Source organism: Nasonia vitripennis, chromosome 3 (genome assembly GCF_009193385.2).
Source record: "Nasonia vitripennis strain AsymCx chromosome 3, Nvit_psr_1.1, whole genome shotgun sequence".
In the NCBI taxonomy this organism is placed as follows: Eukaryota; Metazoa; Arthropoda; class Insecta; order Hymenoptera; family Pteromalidae; genus Nasonia; species Nasonia vitripennis.
Window position 1 is genome coordinate 6,791,811 of NC_045759.1, and position 19,760 is coordinate 6,811,570.

A 19,760-nucleotide genomic window follows, 5' to 3' on the forward strand; every position below is an offset into this window, starting at 1 on the left:
GCGATTATGCAATTCGCGTCATTATACGTACGTACACGCAATCATGATCATCGCGTACGTATAATACGTTCATGGCGAGTAAAAGGAACGGGCGCGGATCGCGAGTCAACAGAATGATCAGCGGGTCAAGTGATTTAGCTCCTCGCGTGAGGCTTCGATATGCAACAATAATAATGATAATAGGCGGTGCAGCCGCGGTTGTCGAGGAAAAAAACGTGATGCGTCAGCCCCCCAGCGAACCGCAGTTATATCGAGAGATAAAGAGAGAATGAAGAGAAAAATGTGCCGCAGCTAGCCGTGGGCGATCATATTTTTATTGCCGCCAGCTGAGCTCGCGTGTGTGCGGCGTTTTCCTTTGTCTCGCTCGTGGAAAAGCATCGTTGTAATAACCATCTCGTTTTTTTTCTTCTTCTTCTTGCCGAGACGCTTTTCTCGGCTGATAAGGACGATCGATGTTGACCGAGACGTCGATAGCCGGCCGAGTTAATAATATATGCGGCGTAATATTGATCAGGGCCCGAGTTAGCCGTCGCTCGATTTACACTGACCGCTTGTGCCGATGATGATGTGTATCGACGAAGGAGCACGGAAAAATCGCGCGTGACGTTGGCGACGACGAGTTTTATTTAAGTGGGATATCTCGGCAGGCGACTTGTACTTCGATGAAGATTGATTTTCGCAGTTTTAATTACAATAGCTGCTGCTTATGCAAATCAGCGACGGTAATTCTGGAGGTGAGTCAGGCGCTTCCGAAAAGTCACAGCGCGACATTTCTCGAAAGACAATTCTAAAAATATAACGTTCGCCGTTTGCCGAACAAAGAAGCATAAAGCCTCCTGGATAATATCCTCTACAATACGGAATATTCTTTTCTAGCACGTTCCGTCACCAATCGAAAACACTCGGCTGGCATAAAACCAAAATCATCAACCTCTCACGCGCCCCGTTCATCCAATCAGACTCTGATGCGCACAGCCTCCGTCTGTCCATCTCGAATATCCCCAGCAGAGCGTGGAACGTTATATATCCAGTACAAAGAGCGCCTTTGAACTCTAGAAGCTCGAGGAACAATCGACGCGCATCGAGGCAATTAGCATCGTGATACATCAGCCCGAGACTATAACGTAACGCGAGCACAGCCGTATGTTCACCATCGTCACGTGAATTATTGGCGACGTAGTGTCCGGATATCCCGTGTCCGTCGAAACATGTGCGCTCACGTGAGTGCATGTATAAGAATTTTATTTTTCATGTAATCAAAAACGGCGCGCGATTGCTGTTTGTTTTGATGGACAAGCACGTGTGACCTTTTTACATCCGGTTTGATTTCGGAATTTTCCTAGGAGAGCGATATGTACTTCCTAAATGTCGTCGAGAATCCTCCGTATATTTCTAACAACGAAGCAGGAAGTTTATCGATTATTTTGTCAGTATTTCCTGCGGAATGAAAGTGTCAAGCTGGCTGAGTTTCACCGCACGCGAGAGCACGTGTCATTATTTTTATACGGCGCTGACCTTATACGGGCGGATTTTTTGCTCGTTGATGGTAAGAAGAAAAAGTTTTGTGTAGGCGATGTATAGTGGCGTTAAAGGGGATGTCTATAGTCTCTTTGTTCAAGTGGAATCTTAACAATTTTGTGATGATCTGATGTAGTAGGCTGTTACATAAAAATTCGACTTTTAACGGCGTCTTGAGAGTAACAAAGGATGAAGAAAGCGCGATTCTGCTGCAGTGTACAAGTATAAGATGTATTCTAAACAGCTTACGTCAGCTCCTGCGGCAACGGTTTTTCATGTACATCAACTCGTTAATGAATTATCTTGGAAATGCATTTTTTATTGTATGCGAGATTCTAGGAAAAACGTTTCTCTTTCTACAGTAATTATATATGAGTATAACAAATTACTATGTTTTGCAAGTCTTGAAACATTTTTTACAGAGCATAGCTTCAACTTACATTATTTTTCTTTGGATTTATATAAAAATACTTGCAAAAGTTGATTATGCTGCTTACGCAAACGTAGAATCAAGGTCACGTAACGTGATTTTCAATCTTTAGTTTAATTTTCTCTGGTCAAGATCATTATTTTATATCAAACGTCGAATGCATTTTCATTATACACTTAATCAAATATTTACAGATCATAATCCCACGAATCTACACCGACGATCGTTTAAAAACAAGATAAACCGAGCTATTGGCCGATTAAGGATCGGATCGGAATTACCAAATTCCACCGATAACGCCACTCTCGATCCATAATCCCAATTACAAAACGATATTTTTACAACAGCACTTCCCTCCGACATCGAAAATCCCCGAATCGTAAAATCTTGATATAATCAGACATCCGCACCCGCAGAGAACATATAATCGATGCACCTCTCCCAGACACTATTTATTTCCTCGCGCAGGCCCGCGACACCATACCCTTCTATTTCTAGATCGAGGCAAAACGCTTCTGTCGCGTCTTTTTCCCAGCGCCCATAATTCGCCGAGATAATGAGCGGTGGATCTCGTGACGTAGTCGCGAGATAATCGACGCGATGTGATACGTCAGAGCTGCTCTTATAGGTGGGCTCGACTCTTTTTTTTTCCCATACGGTATGTGCAGCAGGTACACACAGTTTGTGTACGGTAATATGCGGGATATTCTGCGGAAGAGGAGTTTGTTCTTCTTTTTTTTTGTTTCAAGTAGCTACTGCTACACGGAGTGACGCGAGGCGGAGGAAAGAGAACGAGAGGAAATCATCGCGTTGACGTACGAAAGATACTCGCGCGCGGTTATATTTGTATTCCGGTCGCGCGGATAGAGCGGATTGCTGAGGCGGCTGAATTTGTAGTTCCTTCTTTTTTTTTTTGTTTAATTTATCGTCGCGGGGCTTATTCAACTGCGCGTTGTTTGAGGAAGCGACTATCATGCTGGTTGTTTTGGCTTTATACGCTTTGCAAGTGTTTGAATTCTAATTATGGACATATTTGTCAGGGAAAATATCTTGTTTTTAGAGAGAGTTTTCTTTTATCGCGATTATGAGAGGTTAACATTTTTTTCTTTTATTTAATGGGAATATTACTGTTATGATCGATCCATTTTTTATCCAATTGATTTTATTTTTAGAAGCAGTTAGTAAATATGTTTGCGATTGTAAAATTGTTCAAGTTAATATTTAACGTACACATAATTACCACCCATAATTACAGGCATTAAATCAAAATTAGTAATTTATCACTCAGTTTATATCTCCACCACCTGACAGTCAACCACCAAAACCAGTTCGTAAAAATTCCTCCAATGCGTCGAGCATACGAAAATTTAAAAAAAAAGTAATGTCGCCGATAAATCCGATACCCAAACCACTGACTTACAGCGTGGATACTGGCTTTGGAGTTCGGCTTTAATTTTAGTCCTGTTTGACACTCTATGCGCTAATTGAACATCGCGCACAAGTAACACAAGGACATGGATGTGCGTTAAGACGCTGTGAAAAGTCGAACAAAATTTTTGCCCCGACCGGGATTTGAACCCGGGAACCGCTCTCCGTAGCGCGACGCCTTAGTCGACTAAGCCACGGAGCAACAGGCTAAAATATATGTTGGATGTGAGAGGCATGGGAGACACGTGCTCAATCTTTACGGCCGGATTTTAGTGGAGAAAATTCAGATTTTTTCATTATTTTCAATATCAGTTATAAACAGATGAACTTAATTATTGTTTATGCTTAATAATATACATGTGTTGTTTTTGACAGTTCTTATAACTTAATCAATAGAACAATTAATATGTATTCTCGGAAATGTTTATTGTAAAATTCCGATCGATCGAATTTGAACAGTACAAGAGTAAAAATCAGTAAAAAGAATCATTTGTGTGTCAATATTAGACTTTGAATTCTCTGATCTACGACCGATTATAAAAGATTAGAGTGCACTTGAAATTTTACACACGTGTATATTTTTAACAGCTTTGTTATCTTTTTTTATACACACAGGACTATTGAAGAGCAATGATTTATTGCTCATTATTATCGATAATTTTAACGAAATCGCGTTGATCTTTTCCAATCCATATATACTTGTAGATATTGTGAGCAGATAGCTGTAGTTCGGAATGTTACTAGATATGTGCGATAATTTATAAATTAAATTCATTTATTTTATTGAGCCTCGTATCTTATCAAAAAAATATCGTACTACATCAGATCTCATATAATATAATTAAACTTTGCGAAAGATAATGAATGTTATATGGCTCATAAAAATGTATAACATAAATATTATGGATCTAGAGAAAATACTCAAAAATTAAATCGAATAAATACTTTAATAACTGTTTACATACACTCATTACTTCGCATAATCAACATCGAGATATATGCTCTTTCATGAATGAAACTACAACTGATTTATTTCGCTCGATTATTATTCACGTTTGTGTTATTTTAATTTGAACTCGATTATTATACACTTAATACTTTTTTTCAATCTCAATAATCCTAAAATACTTTGAGCTTTTAAGAACATTTAAATTTTTCTCATATGCAACTAAACCATCGACCCTTATCTTTCAATCTTCGCACGTCATAACTACTTACAGTACTAACCAATCCCTCGGTAAACATCACATAACCACACACATTTCCGCGTTCGCCAAAAAAGCAACTCAAGCCTTATAAATTCAAGTCCCGGCCGGCAACAATGTATAATCGAAAAATGAGCTCCGATATACTTACTTATAACTACTCTTCCAATTATACGACCGACCGCACGCGCTAGGCTCGTTTCGCAACGAGTTTATAAAGGAATGACTCACACAGCGTAATTTCGGCGAGTCGGTAAATAAATGCGTGATTTGTGCACATGGTGCCATGCGGCGCGAAATTAAATGACGGAAGTGGAGCGGTGGGCTCTGTTTGTTTTGCAGTTTCTCGAAACAATATGTATATGGAGTTCGAGCTCGGTGTGCGATGACTCAAGGATTATGAGCGAATATCACCTCGAAGTCAAAATCGGACGCGTGAAATAATGAGAGACGGCGTGGGCGCGTCGTAATTGTTAAAACGTTGTACAGGTGTGAGATGCCTTGTTCGATGATTTTTATGCGAGATAGTATCGCGTTGGCTCGAATCAATTTAAACAAAAGTACTCCTTCGATCCGTTAATCAGGAAGTGCGCTAAATATTCATTGACCTAATCTATACGTCTCCACACATCATACGCCCATCGCAAAAAAGTAAACAACGCGTCCCTACGTCATTCATCGAGTTCAATCACGCGATACGATGTCTCTACTCCTATACGACTCGACTCGATTTTCCCAACGGAATCGAGAGCAAAACGCATCCGTTCGCTCTAGCTTTCTGGACCTCGAAAAATACCCACATGCGCGTTCGCCCGCCTATAATGACGAATAATACACGGAAGATACTATATGGATCTCGGCGGGCCATAACATCTGCACGCGCGTCGCTGTGCAGAAGCGAAAGACGTACAGGGCCATTAGCCGCCGGGGATTCCCCGCGGCAACTACGACGATCATGTACACGTGCGTCGGTGGATTTCGTTAGACGAGCCGTTTTGGGACAGGTGGATCCACGTGGCGATGCCGCTGGTCTCTGGGGTGAGTTTGCGGCTTCGAGGGATCTTTCGAGGTGAGTGATGGAAGATTGAGCTGAGAACGGCAAACTCACGTAGTTTTATTAGGAGAGGACACGAAGCCTGACGACAGATCTCGGAGAAATTAGTTCCTGGGTTGCCGTGCGTACGGCTATTTTTGGAAGGGGAATACACTTTTTTTCGTCGCTCGTTGTACACCCTTCTATTCGCGAGTGGCTATTACTCCAAATTAGAACTACACCTGATTTCGAAAGACAGTCTTTCGCCGACATCTCTTCCGAGAAAGCGTTACGCACTTCGTCCGTGTAACATCTCTCGAGACCCATAGTATAGTATTTTGCAATTTTTAATGACTTTTTGTACATAGAAGCGAAGGTACACATCTCATAGGAACGAGTCAGAACATAATACCGTTATGAGCCGCACATGTATGCAATTACATTGCTTAACGTATATAATTTACTCTTACTATTATTACATTTAAATTTAATTTCTGTTCTGCTTCGCGGCTATTTTATAACACGTAGTAACACTTTCACAGGCGTATAAATGCCGCCGCGAGCTACCGCATACCTTCTCTCGGGTATAGGGAATCCAGTCTTTAAAATAAAAGTGCACCTGATCGCTATGAAAGCTATAGAATTTTATAACGCAGCAAAAATAGATCAGGAAGTTTACACCGAGATCCATTCAGCATTTACAGCCGCATCAATCGAAAACCAGTATATGGCGTAACTGAAAAACCAACACTAAATATCCAAACAAATTCCACCCCGATCTAGTCTCTCCTCCTGATCGCAATTCCCAAATGCCATCCTAAGATAAGCAAAGGATCGAGAATAGCGCCTAATACTACAATTTCGACATCCGTATCCATCCGTCTTCGACCTAGAATAACTTTATACGCACGAGTCGACCGAATCCTTCGACACGTGGGATTCGATTTTCGTCCAGAAAATGAAACCGAAATGAAACCGCACGTGTACGTACATAAGGGAATTCGCGACGCGTCATCGGCTAGTCCATCTCTGCTATACGTCATCGCGTCAACTAATGTGTCTCTATTACGTTTCTCCCGTGTGTCCGCCGGAACATCCATGGTAACTACGTAACGCGGCCTTGGCTGCTTAGCCTCGCAGTGAATCGGACCGCGAAAGAGGAACGTTATGAGCTTTTTGCGCGAGTTGTGCATTGTTTGTGTATAGTTCCGGATAGAGTCGAAGAGGCAGGGAAACAAAGGAGATGCGGTCTTTGATCTTTCGAGAAGCCTGCCTCTTTTTTTTTGGTGTTTCTATTTAGAGTGCTAAAATTTTTTTGTTTCTTCTGATGCAGGACTCGGTCGCTTCAATAATTCGTAGAGCTATGCTTATTATAACAAAAAGCGAGCGAAATGCTTGTCAACGGTAAATGATATGCTTGTAAGTCTACTTGTCTCGCGTTCAGTCTGCAAAAACACTTTCAATAACAAGTTCGGTTATAAATATAAATTCAGTCGGAATCACATTTCCGATTCCGATATTTCAAACGCAGCCTTTTGCCTTTATTAACCTCAGTATACGAGCAGACATCAATTAAGTGTCGTATCTGGAGAGAAGAGCTGATTGACGCTGTACAATATGTCTGCGCGATAGGATGAACGTCAATGAGTACATATACAACGTGTTTTTTCAACCTTTGCACGTAGATCGATAAGACTCGCCATTCAGCGAAATTGTTATTATCACCTTCGCGTGTATCGTGCACTAGATTCTTCTCAAATCATCTTTGTACGTATGGATTTCGCGTAGATACAGTGCAATATGCAGAACAAAAAAATTCGCTCGTCACTGATTGGTACCTTGTATCACTAGAATATACAACGTTTGATTATTACATAGTAAATTCGAGAATCATTCTTACACGAAAATAACAGCATAATCTTCTTTCCATCGTCAAATTCCCGGTAGCACAGCATATCGATCTCCAACTTTCCTCAAGGAAAATTTTCACTCTCGATATTATACTCCACTCTTCTCTCAAGCCTTTCCATTTCTTCCTCTCTTGGCTCTATAGCGCAGCAAATTCCTCGGTACGCTTCAAAGCCTAGCGCATGGGGCTTCTCACTTTCCTCCTCATCGTTTCTTTCCTGCAGTGCTGATGCACAAGAAGCTTCTTCTCTCGTGTGCTTATCTACCCCCCGATACTCCTCGCTATTCTCGTATTCTTCGCTCGCGGCTCCCGTTCGCATATTATCTCATTTGCTCTGCAAATAAATTGGTCTTATTTTTTTTTACTCTCGACGCGAGCTTGTAATTTTAAAAGGTTCCCGCGAGTGAGTTCGCTTTTTTCACGACGGCGAGCTGTGTGCAGCAGCTGTTCCTTTGTTGCATTAACGAGTCTCGCTTGCGGGAATAGATTACGCGCGGATTTTTTTGCCAGATACGGTTTTAATCCTCCGAGCCGATCACGTGCTGCATTGTGTATTTTTCGCTGGATTTTGAAAAAGCGAACGTTTTCACGGATATAAAGCCTGATTGGTATTGAATTACACGACGCGGAGTAATATGACGGAAAGAGACTTGTTCTAGTACACGAAGTTTCGAACGTATAATTCACCTCGACCTCAAGTCGAATTTTCTTTCTCTGATCCTGTAGAGCACGAGATCTCATTCTCCATTAAAAAAAAAGAACAGAGGTGACTCGAAGCTTTAAAATTTTTCTTAAATTCTTTACAGAATAAATAAAAAGAATATTATTGTGTAAACAACTCAATCAATCAAGATATCAACACGACCTCTAATTCTTTTTTCCAGTGAGCCTATATTCCCGTCTCTTTTTCTCATCAGCAAAAAAAGCGTCAATATGAACTCAACGGCAACCGTAATAAGTCACGCGAGAACGAATCTCACGGACGGCTGTGCGAAGCTTCGGCTTTATAAATCCTCCCGAGAGTTTAGCCGTGAGGCGAGGATATGGGTTTCCGAAGCGGCGACTGAAAAAGTATACCTCGACGTCCCACACTATAGATTAGTAGGATTGCCGAGCGTTATATGTTTTGATTGACTAAAAAGTGTTCTCTATGGAGATTATAGGCGGATGAGTGCATCTCGTTTGTAGGGTATTCTTTTAAAGACGATATAGTGCTTGAAAAAAAAAGTATATTTTATCGCCTATTTGTACTTCTTAAACGCGACCGAGAACGGGAAAAACATCCGCGCGTTACATAAAAGCTCTAAAATTATAACAAACCGTAGCTTTCTCGACATCGACACACAGCTCTGTATCTCCTTCATTAAAACCGAATCGCCGATTCATTTCCCCGACGATTTACGACTCTTTTCACTTTCTACTCCACAGTCTCCTGTGTATTATCATCGACACGCTCTGATTTACTCGCTGCGCAAACACGCGAGCTCTCTCCCTTCTCGGCGTGTCCCGAGATGCAATAACGCGAAAACAAGTGGAGTGTCTCGTCTTATCGTCAAGGTTGACCTCCAGAGGCGAGCGAGAGAGAGAAAAAAAAACCTGAGCAAGAGCCTCCAAGTGTACCGTAACGGCGCCGGTTTATTGACAGTCTGCAAATAAAGCGGCGTTTGCGGAGTCGAAGAGTTGAGTATATACTTTTATCCAGTGGTCGTAACGCGTGAGGGACTAAGTGTTTCGGTAAATTTTTGAATATTATAGCCATAAAAGTGCTGAATTTATATATTACCGACCTTCTCGGCCGAGTGATTCGAGACGAAGATTCGAGAAAAAAGCGGTTAAAGCGGATATCCCGAAGGATGCACGTTCCGCGCGTGCGATTGAGTTTTGCGTGTGTGTAGCCGATGCTATCTTTTACGAGTACTTTCGACGATTGCGAATTTATAATTTAATTACTACGTAATCCTTAAAAATGTTATCAGATGCGAAGATAACGAACGAGCGGATAAACCGGATAAACCCATCACTATATTCTCAGAATCGTTAACGCGCACAGCTCTCGATTGATCAATCGGCAATTGCTGTAGTGTCATTGAAAAAAAATTATGTAGGTTAATGATGTTTCCAAAGCAATGTCAATCGCTGTACACACTTATGCAACTGTACTAATCGCTGACATTAAACTCTATGCAAATCAAGGAAGACACTCTTAAATTTAATCGCTACTCGAACAATCATCATCGTCCACGCTAATTTAACCCAAACATTCAACTCCCTCGGTTTGCACAATATAACCGACGAAAGAATAACGTTTCCTCGAATTAAACTAATTTCATTGCTCGCGCGAAAGCCGCCGCACAACAGTGGTCCTCGGCGAAAAATTTGCATCGAGCGAATAATAAAATCCCGCCAACGTCCTCTCTCTCCCGCATGGCTATACGATGATGACAACGGAAAAGCGACTTTCGTGCTCGCGCTCTGGAAATTACAAAGCCGCTCGCGTTTCCGGTCATTATACTTTAATTGCGCCGTCCGGGTTTTTCATGCGCGCATGGATGAAAGAGGAAAAAAAATACATCCAACATTTCCTCCACGAAGGTTCGCGCATTAGTATAGGGTAGTGGGGTATAGTTGACGACTTTTCGGGGAATTCTTAGGAGGTATATATACGGCTCTGTAATGGGAGCCGATCTGCACGCTTCCCTTCCTGTGCGCGCGGCACTCGTGTGGCACACTTATTTCGATCGAGATGGGAATTAGCGGTTGTTCTGTTTTTGGATTGCACTTTCGATCTCTCTTATACGCTCGGAATTAAATTCAACTCCGATGCATCAGAGGTATAATTTTACTCGATGCAAATGTAACAGCGAATAAAATTGATTTTTATATTTTTTTCACATCCTTCTCGCAAAAGTCCTCCGAAGGCGCATCGTCGTGTGTCGCGACGATTTCGAAAATCCTTACAGACAAAGGCGACACGATCTCGTAGAGCAATAGAGACGTAAATATACGATATGCAAAAGACGACGACAGACACGCGGCTTGGCAACGGGAACATGCAGGAAGACAATAGCGCGCGAGCTGCGCAGCTGATCCTTTCGTAACGCTCGCGCGAGCATAGCTGCAGCGCGCGTTGCGACAGCCCAAGACCGAAGAAGATGATGCTCGATCCCTGCGCGCTCGCCCTGGGACTTTGGTGTCTTGAAAAACCGACGATATTTTGCGCAACGGCAACGCCGACTCTTTTGTAACTGTGTGTTCGTGAGGGAAGCGCTGATGCTCTTTTGTTTTAATCTGAGAAGTGTTGTCGAACTTTCCTGCAGCGTAACGATGATGGGAGAGTTCTTCACGATCGGTGTTTTATGGAGAGCTTGCACAGATTGACGTTTGTGTGTTATTTTAATAAGAGAATTATTTCATAAGAGAATGAATATTCATAAACCATTATGCATATACAGTAGTACAAAACCACGTGTTGCATCAAGCTGAAAACTGGAAATTATTCATATCTCGGTAAAATACATCCTGCATACAGCTGACCTTTCGAAGTCTGGCAGTAATAATCCCGACCTTGGAGTCGCACCTCCGTCGGTCTTTCTTTTTCGTTTCATTGTCGCACGGCTCGAACTCTTTCATTTGCCGAGTCGCGAATGTGTCTTTCGACTCGGAACTCTATATGATTATTTCGATAATAACTGCAATTGAGTTTTTCTGTCGCTGCGAATTAATATGGGTGAAATTCTCGCTTATCCTTGGACGAAATTGAATATACGAGAACTGTTGATTTTAAGGGAAACAATTGTTATGGGTCAGGGTTTGTAAAATAATTATATTTTTTGCAAAAACTCTTCGATCTCGATCGTTTTAACCTCACATTTTCAATACTGTTACGTATAATATCAGAAGGTTAAAAATAATTTAACTCCACTCGGATCATTCGTAGAAACGCTCGTTTGTCTCAAAACTTACGCAACAAAATCCACATATATACACACAAGCTTCCGGTATATCACTGCAACAATTACACACCCTGCGCGTATGAGTTTATTAAAGAAAATCACGTAACTGCAAAATACCGTACGCCGCCGCATCCGAGCAAATAATCGATGGAAAAAAAATTCTCGTAAAAATAGCTGTGATTCCAGTTCACCAGCGCCACCGACGATGTAAGCTCGTTTTTCGCAAGAAAAAAAGCAATTATACGTGGAATGAAAAACGAAAAAACGACGTATTTACGTATAATTCAATCGCGTTTACGTGTCTCATCGATGATCGATTTTCTATATATACATGTATATAGGTATCAGGAAGCGGAGTCGTGTGTGTAAACGGCCACGACGGAAAAAGAAAGAGGAAAAGTTGCGTCGATCGAGCGAAAGGCTTGATTTATGCGCGGCGCTGATTTTGCTTTATTTGTTTGCTTGATCGCGCGACACGAAATTGTAGTTGCCGCAATGTGAAGTAGTCGAGCGTAATCTATCGATGAATTTTGAAAGAGAGCTTAGTCGGGTATCACGAGTGTTAAAATTTCAAAGGGAAATCGTCCCTGTATTAGGAAAATTTTATGGGCTAAGAGAAAAAAAAACAATCAATATATCGTTGCGTTGAAATCAAACAATGTAACATTTTCACAATACCGAAACTCTAATAAAAAAAAAATTTCTCAATAATTCAACTAATTTAAATCGCAAATCGACTCATTACACCCAGTGAAATTTACAACTCGCAATTCATTCGCGCGAAGCAACACCTCCGTACGGCAATAAAAACTTCTAAGCGCTCGACAAGAACCACCGCTTTCTCATCTAAGACCGATTCGACCTCCAAAAAGAACCTCCACAGCCTCCTTGTACCCACACTCTCACTTTTACATGAACACGACGCGACGTTTTCCTATCGCGAATAGAAAAAAAAACCTGACCCCAATCATCATCCAACACGGCTCATTACGATTATTTTCACCGCGCGCGTATGTAAAACACGATTGCATCCCTTTCTCCGATTCCTATTAAAACAATGCATCACGATGATAATATACACAGGCGCGCATAGCTCGTAGGTCGATTTGTCGGACTCGATAATCCGAGCGCGTGAGTACAGATACACTTTCACCTTTTGTCGAGTCGCGGCGAGATTATGGAAACTCGCTTGTGCATGTACTTAGAGACGAGATTCCGTGTACGCGCGTTTACGTAAGTGGTATACAAGGAAAACTTTGAAAAAAAATAAACATTAGTGGCTTTGATGATAACAATATTGATTCTTGACAATCGATCTAATAAGCTTACATGCGGTGATAAGCGAAATTTTGAAAAATTTTGAACTATCTTAATTTTTTTAGTTTTTTTCATATGTACATGTTGTATTTAGGAGCTTGTCTTCCAAGTGGGAACGCAGAAACTTAGGGAGAACAACGTTGTCCGCGTACATGCACTTTCTGATTCGTTCCGTTGATACGCTGTTTAATTATGCGCTCGCAGGTGTAAAAAAATGCTCACGGTACATAACGAGCTTGGCTCGTTACATGGAGTGTACGCGGATATTTTTGTGAATAGCAAATCGAGAAAGTGAATTTCAGATACACGTGTGCCTATAGAACAAATCGAGACACACACGAGTTTCGCTGATTGATCGAGAGAGTATACGAATTTATACTCCGATTCTTCTTTAGATAGCTGACACTTCATTTTGAAATGTCCACTTTTAGTTACATATACATACGCTTCATATTGATTTCGTATACCCGAAAGCCAATCTGTGCACGTGACAGCTGCATCTATACCCAAACAACATTTCTCTTTGCACACGTTATGTGTACCTTCGATAACGCGCTGACCTACCGTCCAAGTAATAATAACAACACTCGTCTTTAAAAAAAAAAAAAAAAACTTATTCGATCACCATCCACATCACGCACTTCCGGCGATTGTACCCAACTCACAACTTTTCTGATCGCGCACGTGTTGCTGAAAATAAAGCGCAAAAAGTCCTCCATCTACCTATTTGTTTGATTGCAGGTTGGGTGGTAAATGGTTCGAGAGAAAGAGTTAGAAGACCGAGGGGTTTCCAGTGTGATTCCCTTGAAGCGATGCCAGCGGGTCGGATACTTTGTTGCGCTCGTTCATGGCCGTTTTGCTCCGGCGGAGGTCAGTTGGTGCAACAGCTAATGCTCGAGGATTTACCGTGTATAGTTTGGAAAGCTAATTTTTTCAGCGGCTGCGGCGGTGAATGTCTCCACCGTAAGTATAGAAATTATACATATTATTCGTTTATTTCTTTATTCACATATCGATTTGTAAAATCAAATTGCATCGTGACTATATGCAAGCGAGAAAAAAACATCTGATGGACTCTATATTTTTCTCACTCTTCAAGTGAAACGATCTTTTCTGGCTGCGCGACTCTCGATAGATCCCAGGAAATTGCTCGCGTAGGCGGCTGGAAAAGAGAGATTGCGATTTTAGATGAGTTACGCGGATATGTACTCTAGTGATAGAGGGCATAGTAGGTTGATCATATTTGTCTATAAAAAGTGTCACATAATGCAAGATGTGTTTATTTTCTAGCCGTCGAGAAAATTTTTTGTCGTTTGGTAAAGAAATAACTTTATTACTTCGTTTATCGGGGAATAAATGAATTTAAAGGTAAAGCTGACCTTGCTAATGACTAGAAAAGTTTTTTTTCTACTATTTCAAAATGTTAGAAATTTAAATTGTAAATTGGAGAAACACAATGTTTGCATTATCTTCTTCGGGTCGTATAATCAAGAGGCACTAAATTCCAATGCACATTGTTTTATTTATATTTTCACACTTATAATTAATAATCTCGCTGACCGAGACTGGAAAACAAACGCGTTATCCCCGTTCCTGGTCGCGATCTCTCTAAAAAAAAAACAAATAAGCCAACGCATACACTCTTCCTTTAAACATTGTCAACAGCAGATGACGTGAGCTTGAAAGCTCTCTCGCGCATCCGTACGACGCGTGCACTTGGCCTTCGATCGGCTTACTTCGATGCATCAACGGGGGGTGTTGAGCAACGCGTATATTTTCTCTCTTTTTCTCTCTTGGTGTCAGTCGTGCACAACACACTATACAGAGGCGCCATTGGGCTGCGTAAACAATGCATCGCTCGATAGGAAGCTTACGTAGCGAGACAATTGAAAAATGCCCTTGATTTTGCTGTGAAAATAGTTGGAGCGAAAATTCCGTCGTGAAGAGAATATTGGAATCCGTTGAGGATAAGGCTTTTCAAGCTGTTGCGCAGTATTTTTTCATAAAGCCGACTATGGAATTTTTAAACAAATAGTATTTTTTTGTACATCGCTAAAAGTATTCTATTGTTTTGTGAGTATTTTTCTTCGGAATAATCGTCATTTTATGCGAAATTAAGTGAATGCTTATGTCATTCGTATTATTACATACTGCGTGCATCAAATTCTGAACATAAATTTTTTTCTGTTTCGAAGCTACATAAAACTTACGTAAGCAATCGGTCATATTAAATAATTTACCATGATGTCATGCATGGAAAAGTAAGTTTAGAATAAAACTACTTTTACGATATGCCCACAACTACAATGAATGATGTGTTAAGAACGTAAGTTCATCCTCGAGCTTACTTTTCCACAAAATAAAATTTAAAAGCGTTAACTACAAATTCATCCATTCTAACAAACGCTATCGTTCGCTTATAAAGATTCAGCTCGCAACATCGTCGAAAGAGAAACCACGTCCATAACACCACCCACATCAATTTAGCGAATCTTAGCCGAAAACGAGAACTGCTGCCACTTAGTCGCGTCGTAGCCGTTCCACTGACCCGATATTCTCGAATCGCCGAGGATTGAGTCACGCGTTTTCGCGTGTTACGTCGAGAATAAGAGAGTCGCGAGAGACAGCTGCAGCAGTGGCTTCTAATTTTACGTCGATGCGCCGAAATGCGACCGTTTTCTCCTCGTGTATATGTGCTCAATGACACGATTGTTTTTAAAAAAAGTAGTCCGGGACGATTGAATTCGCGTTTATAAAAATGAGAGAAAACAAGCTGCATCCGGGACGATTGTTTCCTGGTAGCAAGAGAGTGTGGGGTGATTATTAGGTTGGGGATAAAGTTGTTTTGCTTTGTTTGGACTCGCGATGAAACTGATCTCTCTGTGGGATTCGGAAAATTCGAGTACTTCGTTTCTTAGATTTAGTCGTTCGCGTATACAATGTTTCGCGATTGTTGTGAAACAAATAATAGTCTGTGTACTTTGGCAGACGAAAAGGCTTGTTCTGAGATTCGCTATTTATACCAGCATCACTGCTCGAATTGTGCTTTCAACGACTATATAAGCCTGCGCGTTAATATTCAAACACCAAATTTCAAAATGTATAGACCTACACCACCTGCGTAAATACAGTCATAAAAAGCGGACATAATAAAATTCCGAAAACAGTACCGCACACGCAAGCACACAGTGAACAACAATACCGAGAACCATGTTTATTTCACTTTTACTGCACAAGTCTCGTTTTCAGTATTTCTCGGAGTCACGAAATTCTCGCGTAGGCAGAAGAGATCAGTGCTGCAGCCGGACGTCGTTGTCGCGCGGGGAATCCCCGTATATCGTCGTGCGGATTATTACGATGAAACGCGACGCGTCGACGGATTTTATATCACGGATTATTAGAGCGACAGACTGGCTTGATAATTGAGGATTATATGGGTTTTCGCGAAGCAGTTCTGATTCTCAATTTATCGGTCTGACACCGTGTCTGCTCTCGATGTGTATATATTTTTGAATTCGTGTATTTCGATGACGTTGTAGTTTATTCATTTTACTTCCTAACAAATGAAGCTTTGTTACAATTGTTAAAGCTGCGGATTTCAAAATTTTAATTAATGTGATATATTTTAAGAGAAAAAAAATTATCAACGTTTCCACTTGATAGAACGCATTATAATAATCCTCCGTGCAAATATATCAGTCTTTCAATTTTTGCGAAAAATCAATATCCTAATTATGGATTCGATACCCTTCCTCGAACGCATTAAACTTGCGGCGAGAGTGCGCCAGCTGCTCGATAAAGCGAAAACAAACAGCCCCTTTGCAAAGAGGGTCTCCTCTCTCTCTCTCTCTCTCTCTCTCTCTCTCTCTCTCTCTCTCTCTCTCTCGTCTCCTCGCCCGCGCTCGCGATATAAAAGCCGCGACTCTATTTCGTCGCGAGCTCCCTCAGAGAGAAGCATACAGGCTTCCGCCAGATGTGGACTTCCAACGAAAGCACAGAAGAAGAAGAGGCTGTGCGATGAGTCACCGGGAGCGTCGCCAAGGCATGTACTTCGCAGCGATATTTTTCCGGGCAATCGCACGTAATTATAGACCGAAATCGAGGAAAGTCTCGTCTGTCGCGCTTTATTACGCGCGAGAGCTTCGCTGGAGATTTACGAGCCGACAAGTCGGAAACGATGAATATTCTGGAAAATTATGCTAATGGAAACGTGTGAGAAATTTATTAGCGTTGATGCAGTTGGATGAATTTTCGGGATTATATACAAAAATGCGAAAAATCTTATGAGAAAGAAGACTACCAGATTCAACGAGGAAGTCAATTGATCAACATCGAGTGATTATATAGTCGTTTGGACAGGTTGCCCAATTTATAAATTTTCCCATGTGTTCGATTCCATCGAGTGAGTCACGTGTGTTGGGAGACTTATGGACGTATTATATTTCGATGGCGTTTATAACGTAAAGCTTTTAGTCACAATATTTCGGAATAACAGTAAAAAGAGGTTAGTCCCGGTGCCATCGATTGGTATCCGAATTTATAACGACTCAGCATTGTGTGCAAATTTAAACGAGCAAATATATCATGCCTCTTATATAATAATTCATTAGCCGGAGTTGTAAGAATCTTCCAGTATATCTCCTTTCTTAAATTTCAGCGAATTATTTTACACGGTAATTTAAGATCATAGAAGAGTATAGCAAACAACAAAATTTCCGTTTATTATAGCTTATAAAATCGTAAACCCAATATCGCGTGCAGCGATATATCCTCATTATAATTCCAAAAACGATCCCTCTCTCTCTCTCTCTCTCTCTCTCTCTCTCTCTCTCTCACACTCCAAACAATCCAACGACTCGCAAAACATTAATCCCATTTAATTTTCGAATACGCGACGACTCCGCGCTCTCTCAAACAATAACATCAACAAAGCGTCGCGTTCGACGCCACTAACGCGCCGACGAGCGAAAAAATCGACAAAAACCTAAATCCCGCAGCAGCAGCAACCTATTCTCCTATTTTTAAATTCTGCGCAGGCCACAAAAGATCTAAAATTACGCGCGAGCCTGCGCGCAAAGAGAAAAATAAATACAGTTAAGTCGCTCGTATAAAACAAAGCCTCGCGATCGCCTGCATAAAAAAAAGCCGTCCCGAAAAAAAAACGTCGACGGAGAGAAAACCGGTTCACCGGTGCGGAGAACGAGGACGAGAGGATGAGTCACGTTGTCATATGCGTGTAAAGAGCATAACGCAAGAAAGCAAAAGCAGGAGTTTTATATACACTCGCGCAAAATCGACGATTATTCCATGACGGCGTGGGAGTTTTGCCGTTATTTATCCGCGGGAAGATTGTCGCGAGAGGGTCGCGTGACTGACATTTGAGCGATTTTTGTGATGTGTGGGAGAAGTTTGTTGTTGTTGTGTATGAGTTTGGGATAATGTGTGCTGTGATGTAAGATTCGATGGAAATGTTTTGGTATAGAGGTTGACGAATTGCATATAACGCTGTATGTTTTTATCTAAATACGTACTTTATGAAGTGTCGTTAATCGGCTGCAAACAGTCGAACTAATCACGTGAATGGAAAATCTTCTATGACAGATTATACCGCGAGTTTATCACTCGGCGATACATAAACTTTTACGACACGCGACTATTATCGTTTGACGCATTAACTGCAGCACGTTTATTATACCTTCGTGCTCTGCTTTTGTGAAACGCAGTTCGATGAAGCACTATAGGGATCTTTTCATCATTAAGATTACTTTTCCACCTTCAGCGAAAACAAGGATTTATCGAAGCTTCTTGCTACACATACTTTTAATCTCCATAAGCATCAAACGATATTTTAATCTTCGCAGGGCATCAAAGCCCTTCTCCCCCGCAGTAACGAAACTCCACTCCCCATCATCGTTGCGCAATTGCAACGAGGGTCCGCAGCCCACGTACGTCTAAAATTCGAGCAGTCGAGTCGTCGTCGTCGTCGTCATCTCGCAGAAACGAGGACTACTTACTTTCTCGCACATGTACCAAAGCTGACTCATCGTCGGACTCGCTTTTCCCGAGCCTCGTTACGAGCCAGCGACTTTATGAGTCAGTCGTCGCGAGCATGCGGGGCAACGGTAATAGCAGCGCACGAGACCCGGTGCTGAACTCGAGGACCGGCAACTCGTATTTGTACTTTGCATCTCTGGATTTTGGGGTAAGCGGTTTGATTTATAAGCGGCTTCTTTTATTACTCGCGAACGTGTGGAGAATCGTTGAATCGTCCCACGAGGAGGAGTCTCCTGTAACGGAATAATAAACGCTGTATGGTATTATTATACAGGATTATAAAAATTTGACAAATCGACTGATAACAAAGTTCGAAAAATAACAATTTCGTAACGAAAATTACATCAGCCAAGTTGCCAATGTCCCATTCAGCGCGACGGCATAAATAATAACCCATCGCATTGAAAATTCCATCCTCGCGCGCTTTCCTTTCAGCGACGATCATTATCATCGTGCGATCGGCGACAAGCATCATCATCATCCTTTGCTCGGCCACATTAATTATTGCGCTCTAACTCGTCCTCGCGCCCGTAACGATCGAGAGAGGTCCCTTATAAACGGCTCTATCGCGCGGTGATGGCCTTTACCAATTTCGGACGACCGAAGTTCGATCCTACGGCCGCCTCCTATACGCTGTATATAGGAGTGATCGCTTTTACGAAGTTATCGTGAGTGATATACGCTTATATACTGTCTACGTATATGGCATTTGCTCGTTCGTAGGTTTCGTCGTGGGATAAATCGATTAATTTTACATTTCTCTGTTTGTTCGATGAGACACCTGATGTTGTTGTTGAACTGATTGCAATATTTTATCGCGGTTGCTACGAGTAGTTTTAACAAGTTTGTTGGTTTACGCTGATAGTCGCTTCTCTTTAGCAAACAGTTCATACAGATGGTCGTTTACATCCTG

The 19,760-nt window shown here is 41.5% G+C and overlaps 1 protein-coding gene across 17 annotated transcripts in view; it reads left to right on the top strand.

Annotated features, from left to right (window-relative positions):
• LOC103317425 overlaps positions 1 to 19,760 on the top strand; it is a 219,560-nt gene that overhangs the window by 184,633 nt on the left and 15,167 nt on the right. For 14 of the 17 annotated variants that reach the window (XM_031926130.2, XM_031926136.1, XM_031926128.2 and 11 more), the window contains one exon: positions 13,535 to 13,756. The gene's annotated coding sequence lies outside the window, so the exon portion shown is untranslated. Of the gene's footprint in view, positions 1 to 13,534; positions 13,757 to 18,830; positions 18,996 to 19,760 lie in introns of those variants that run through there. The other 3 variants (XM_031926131.2, XM_031926140.2, XM_032598521.1) reach the window with 3 other exon arrangements.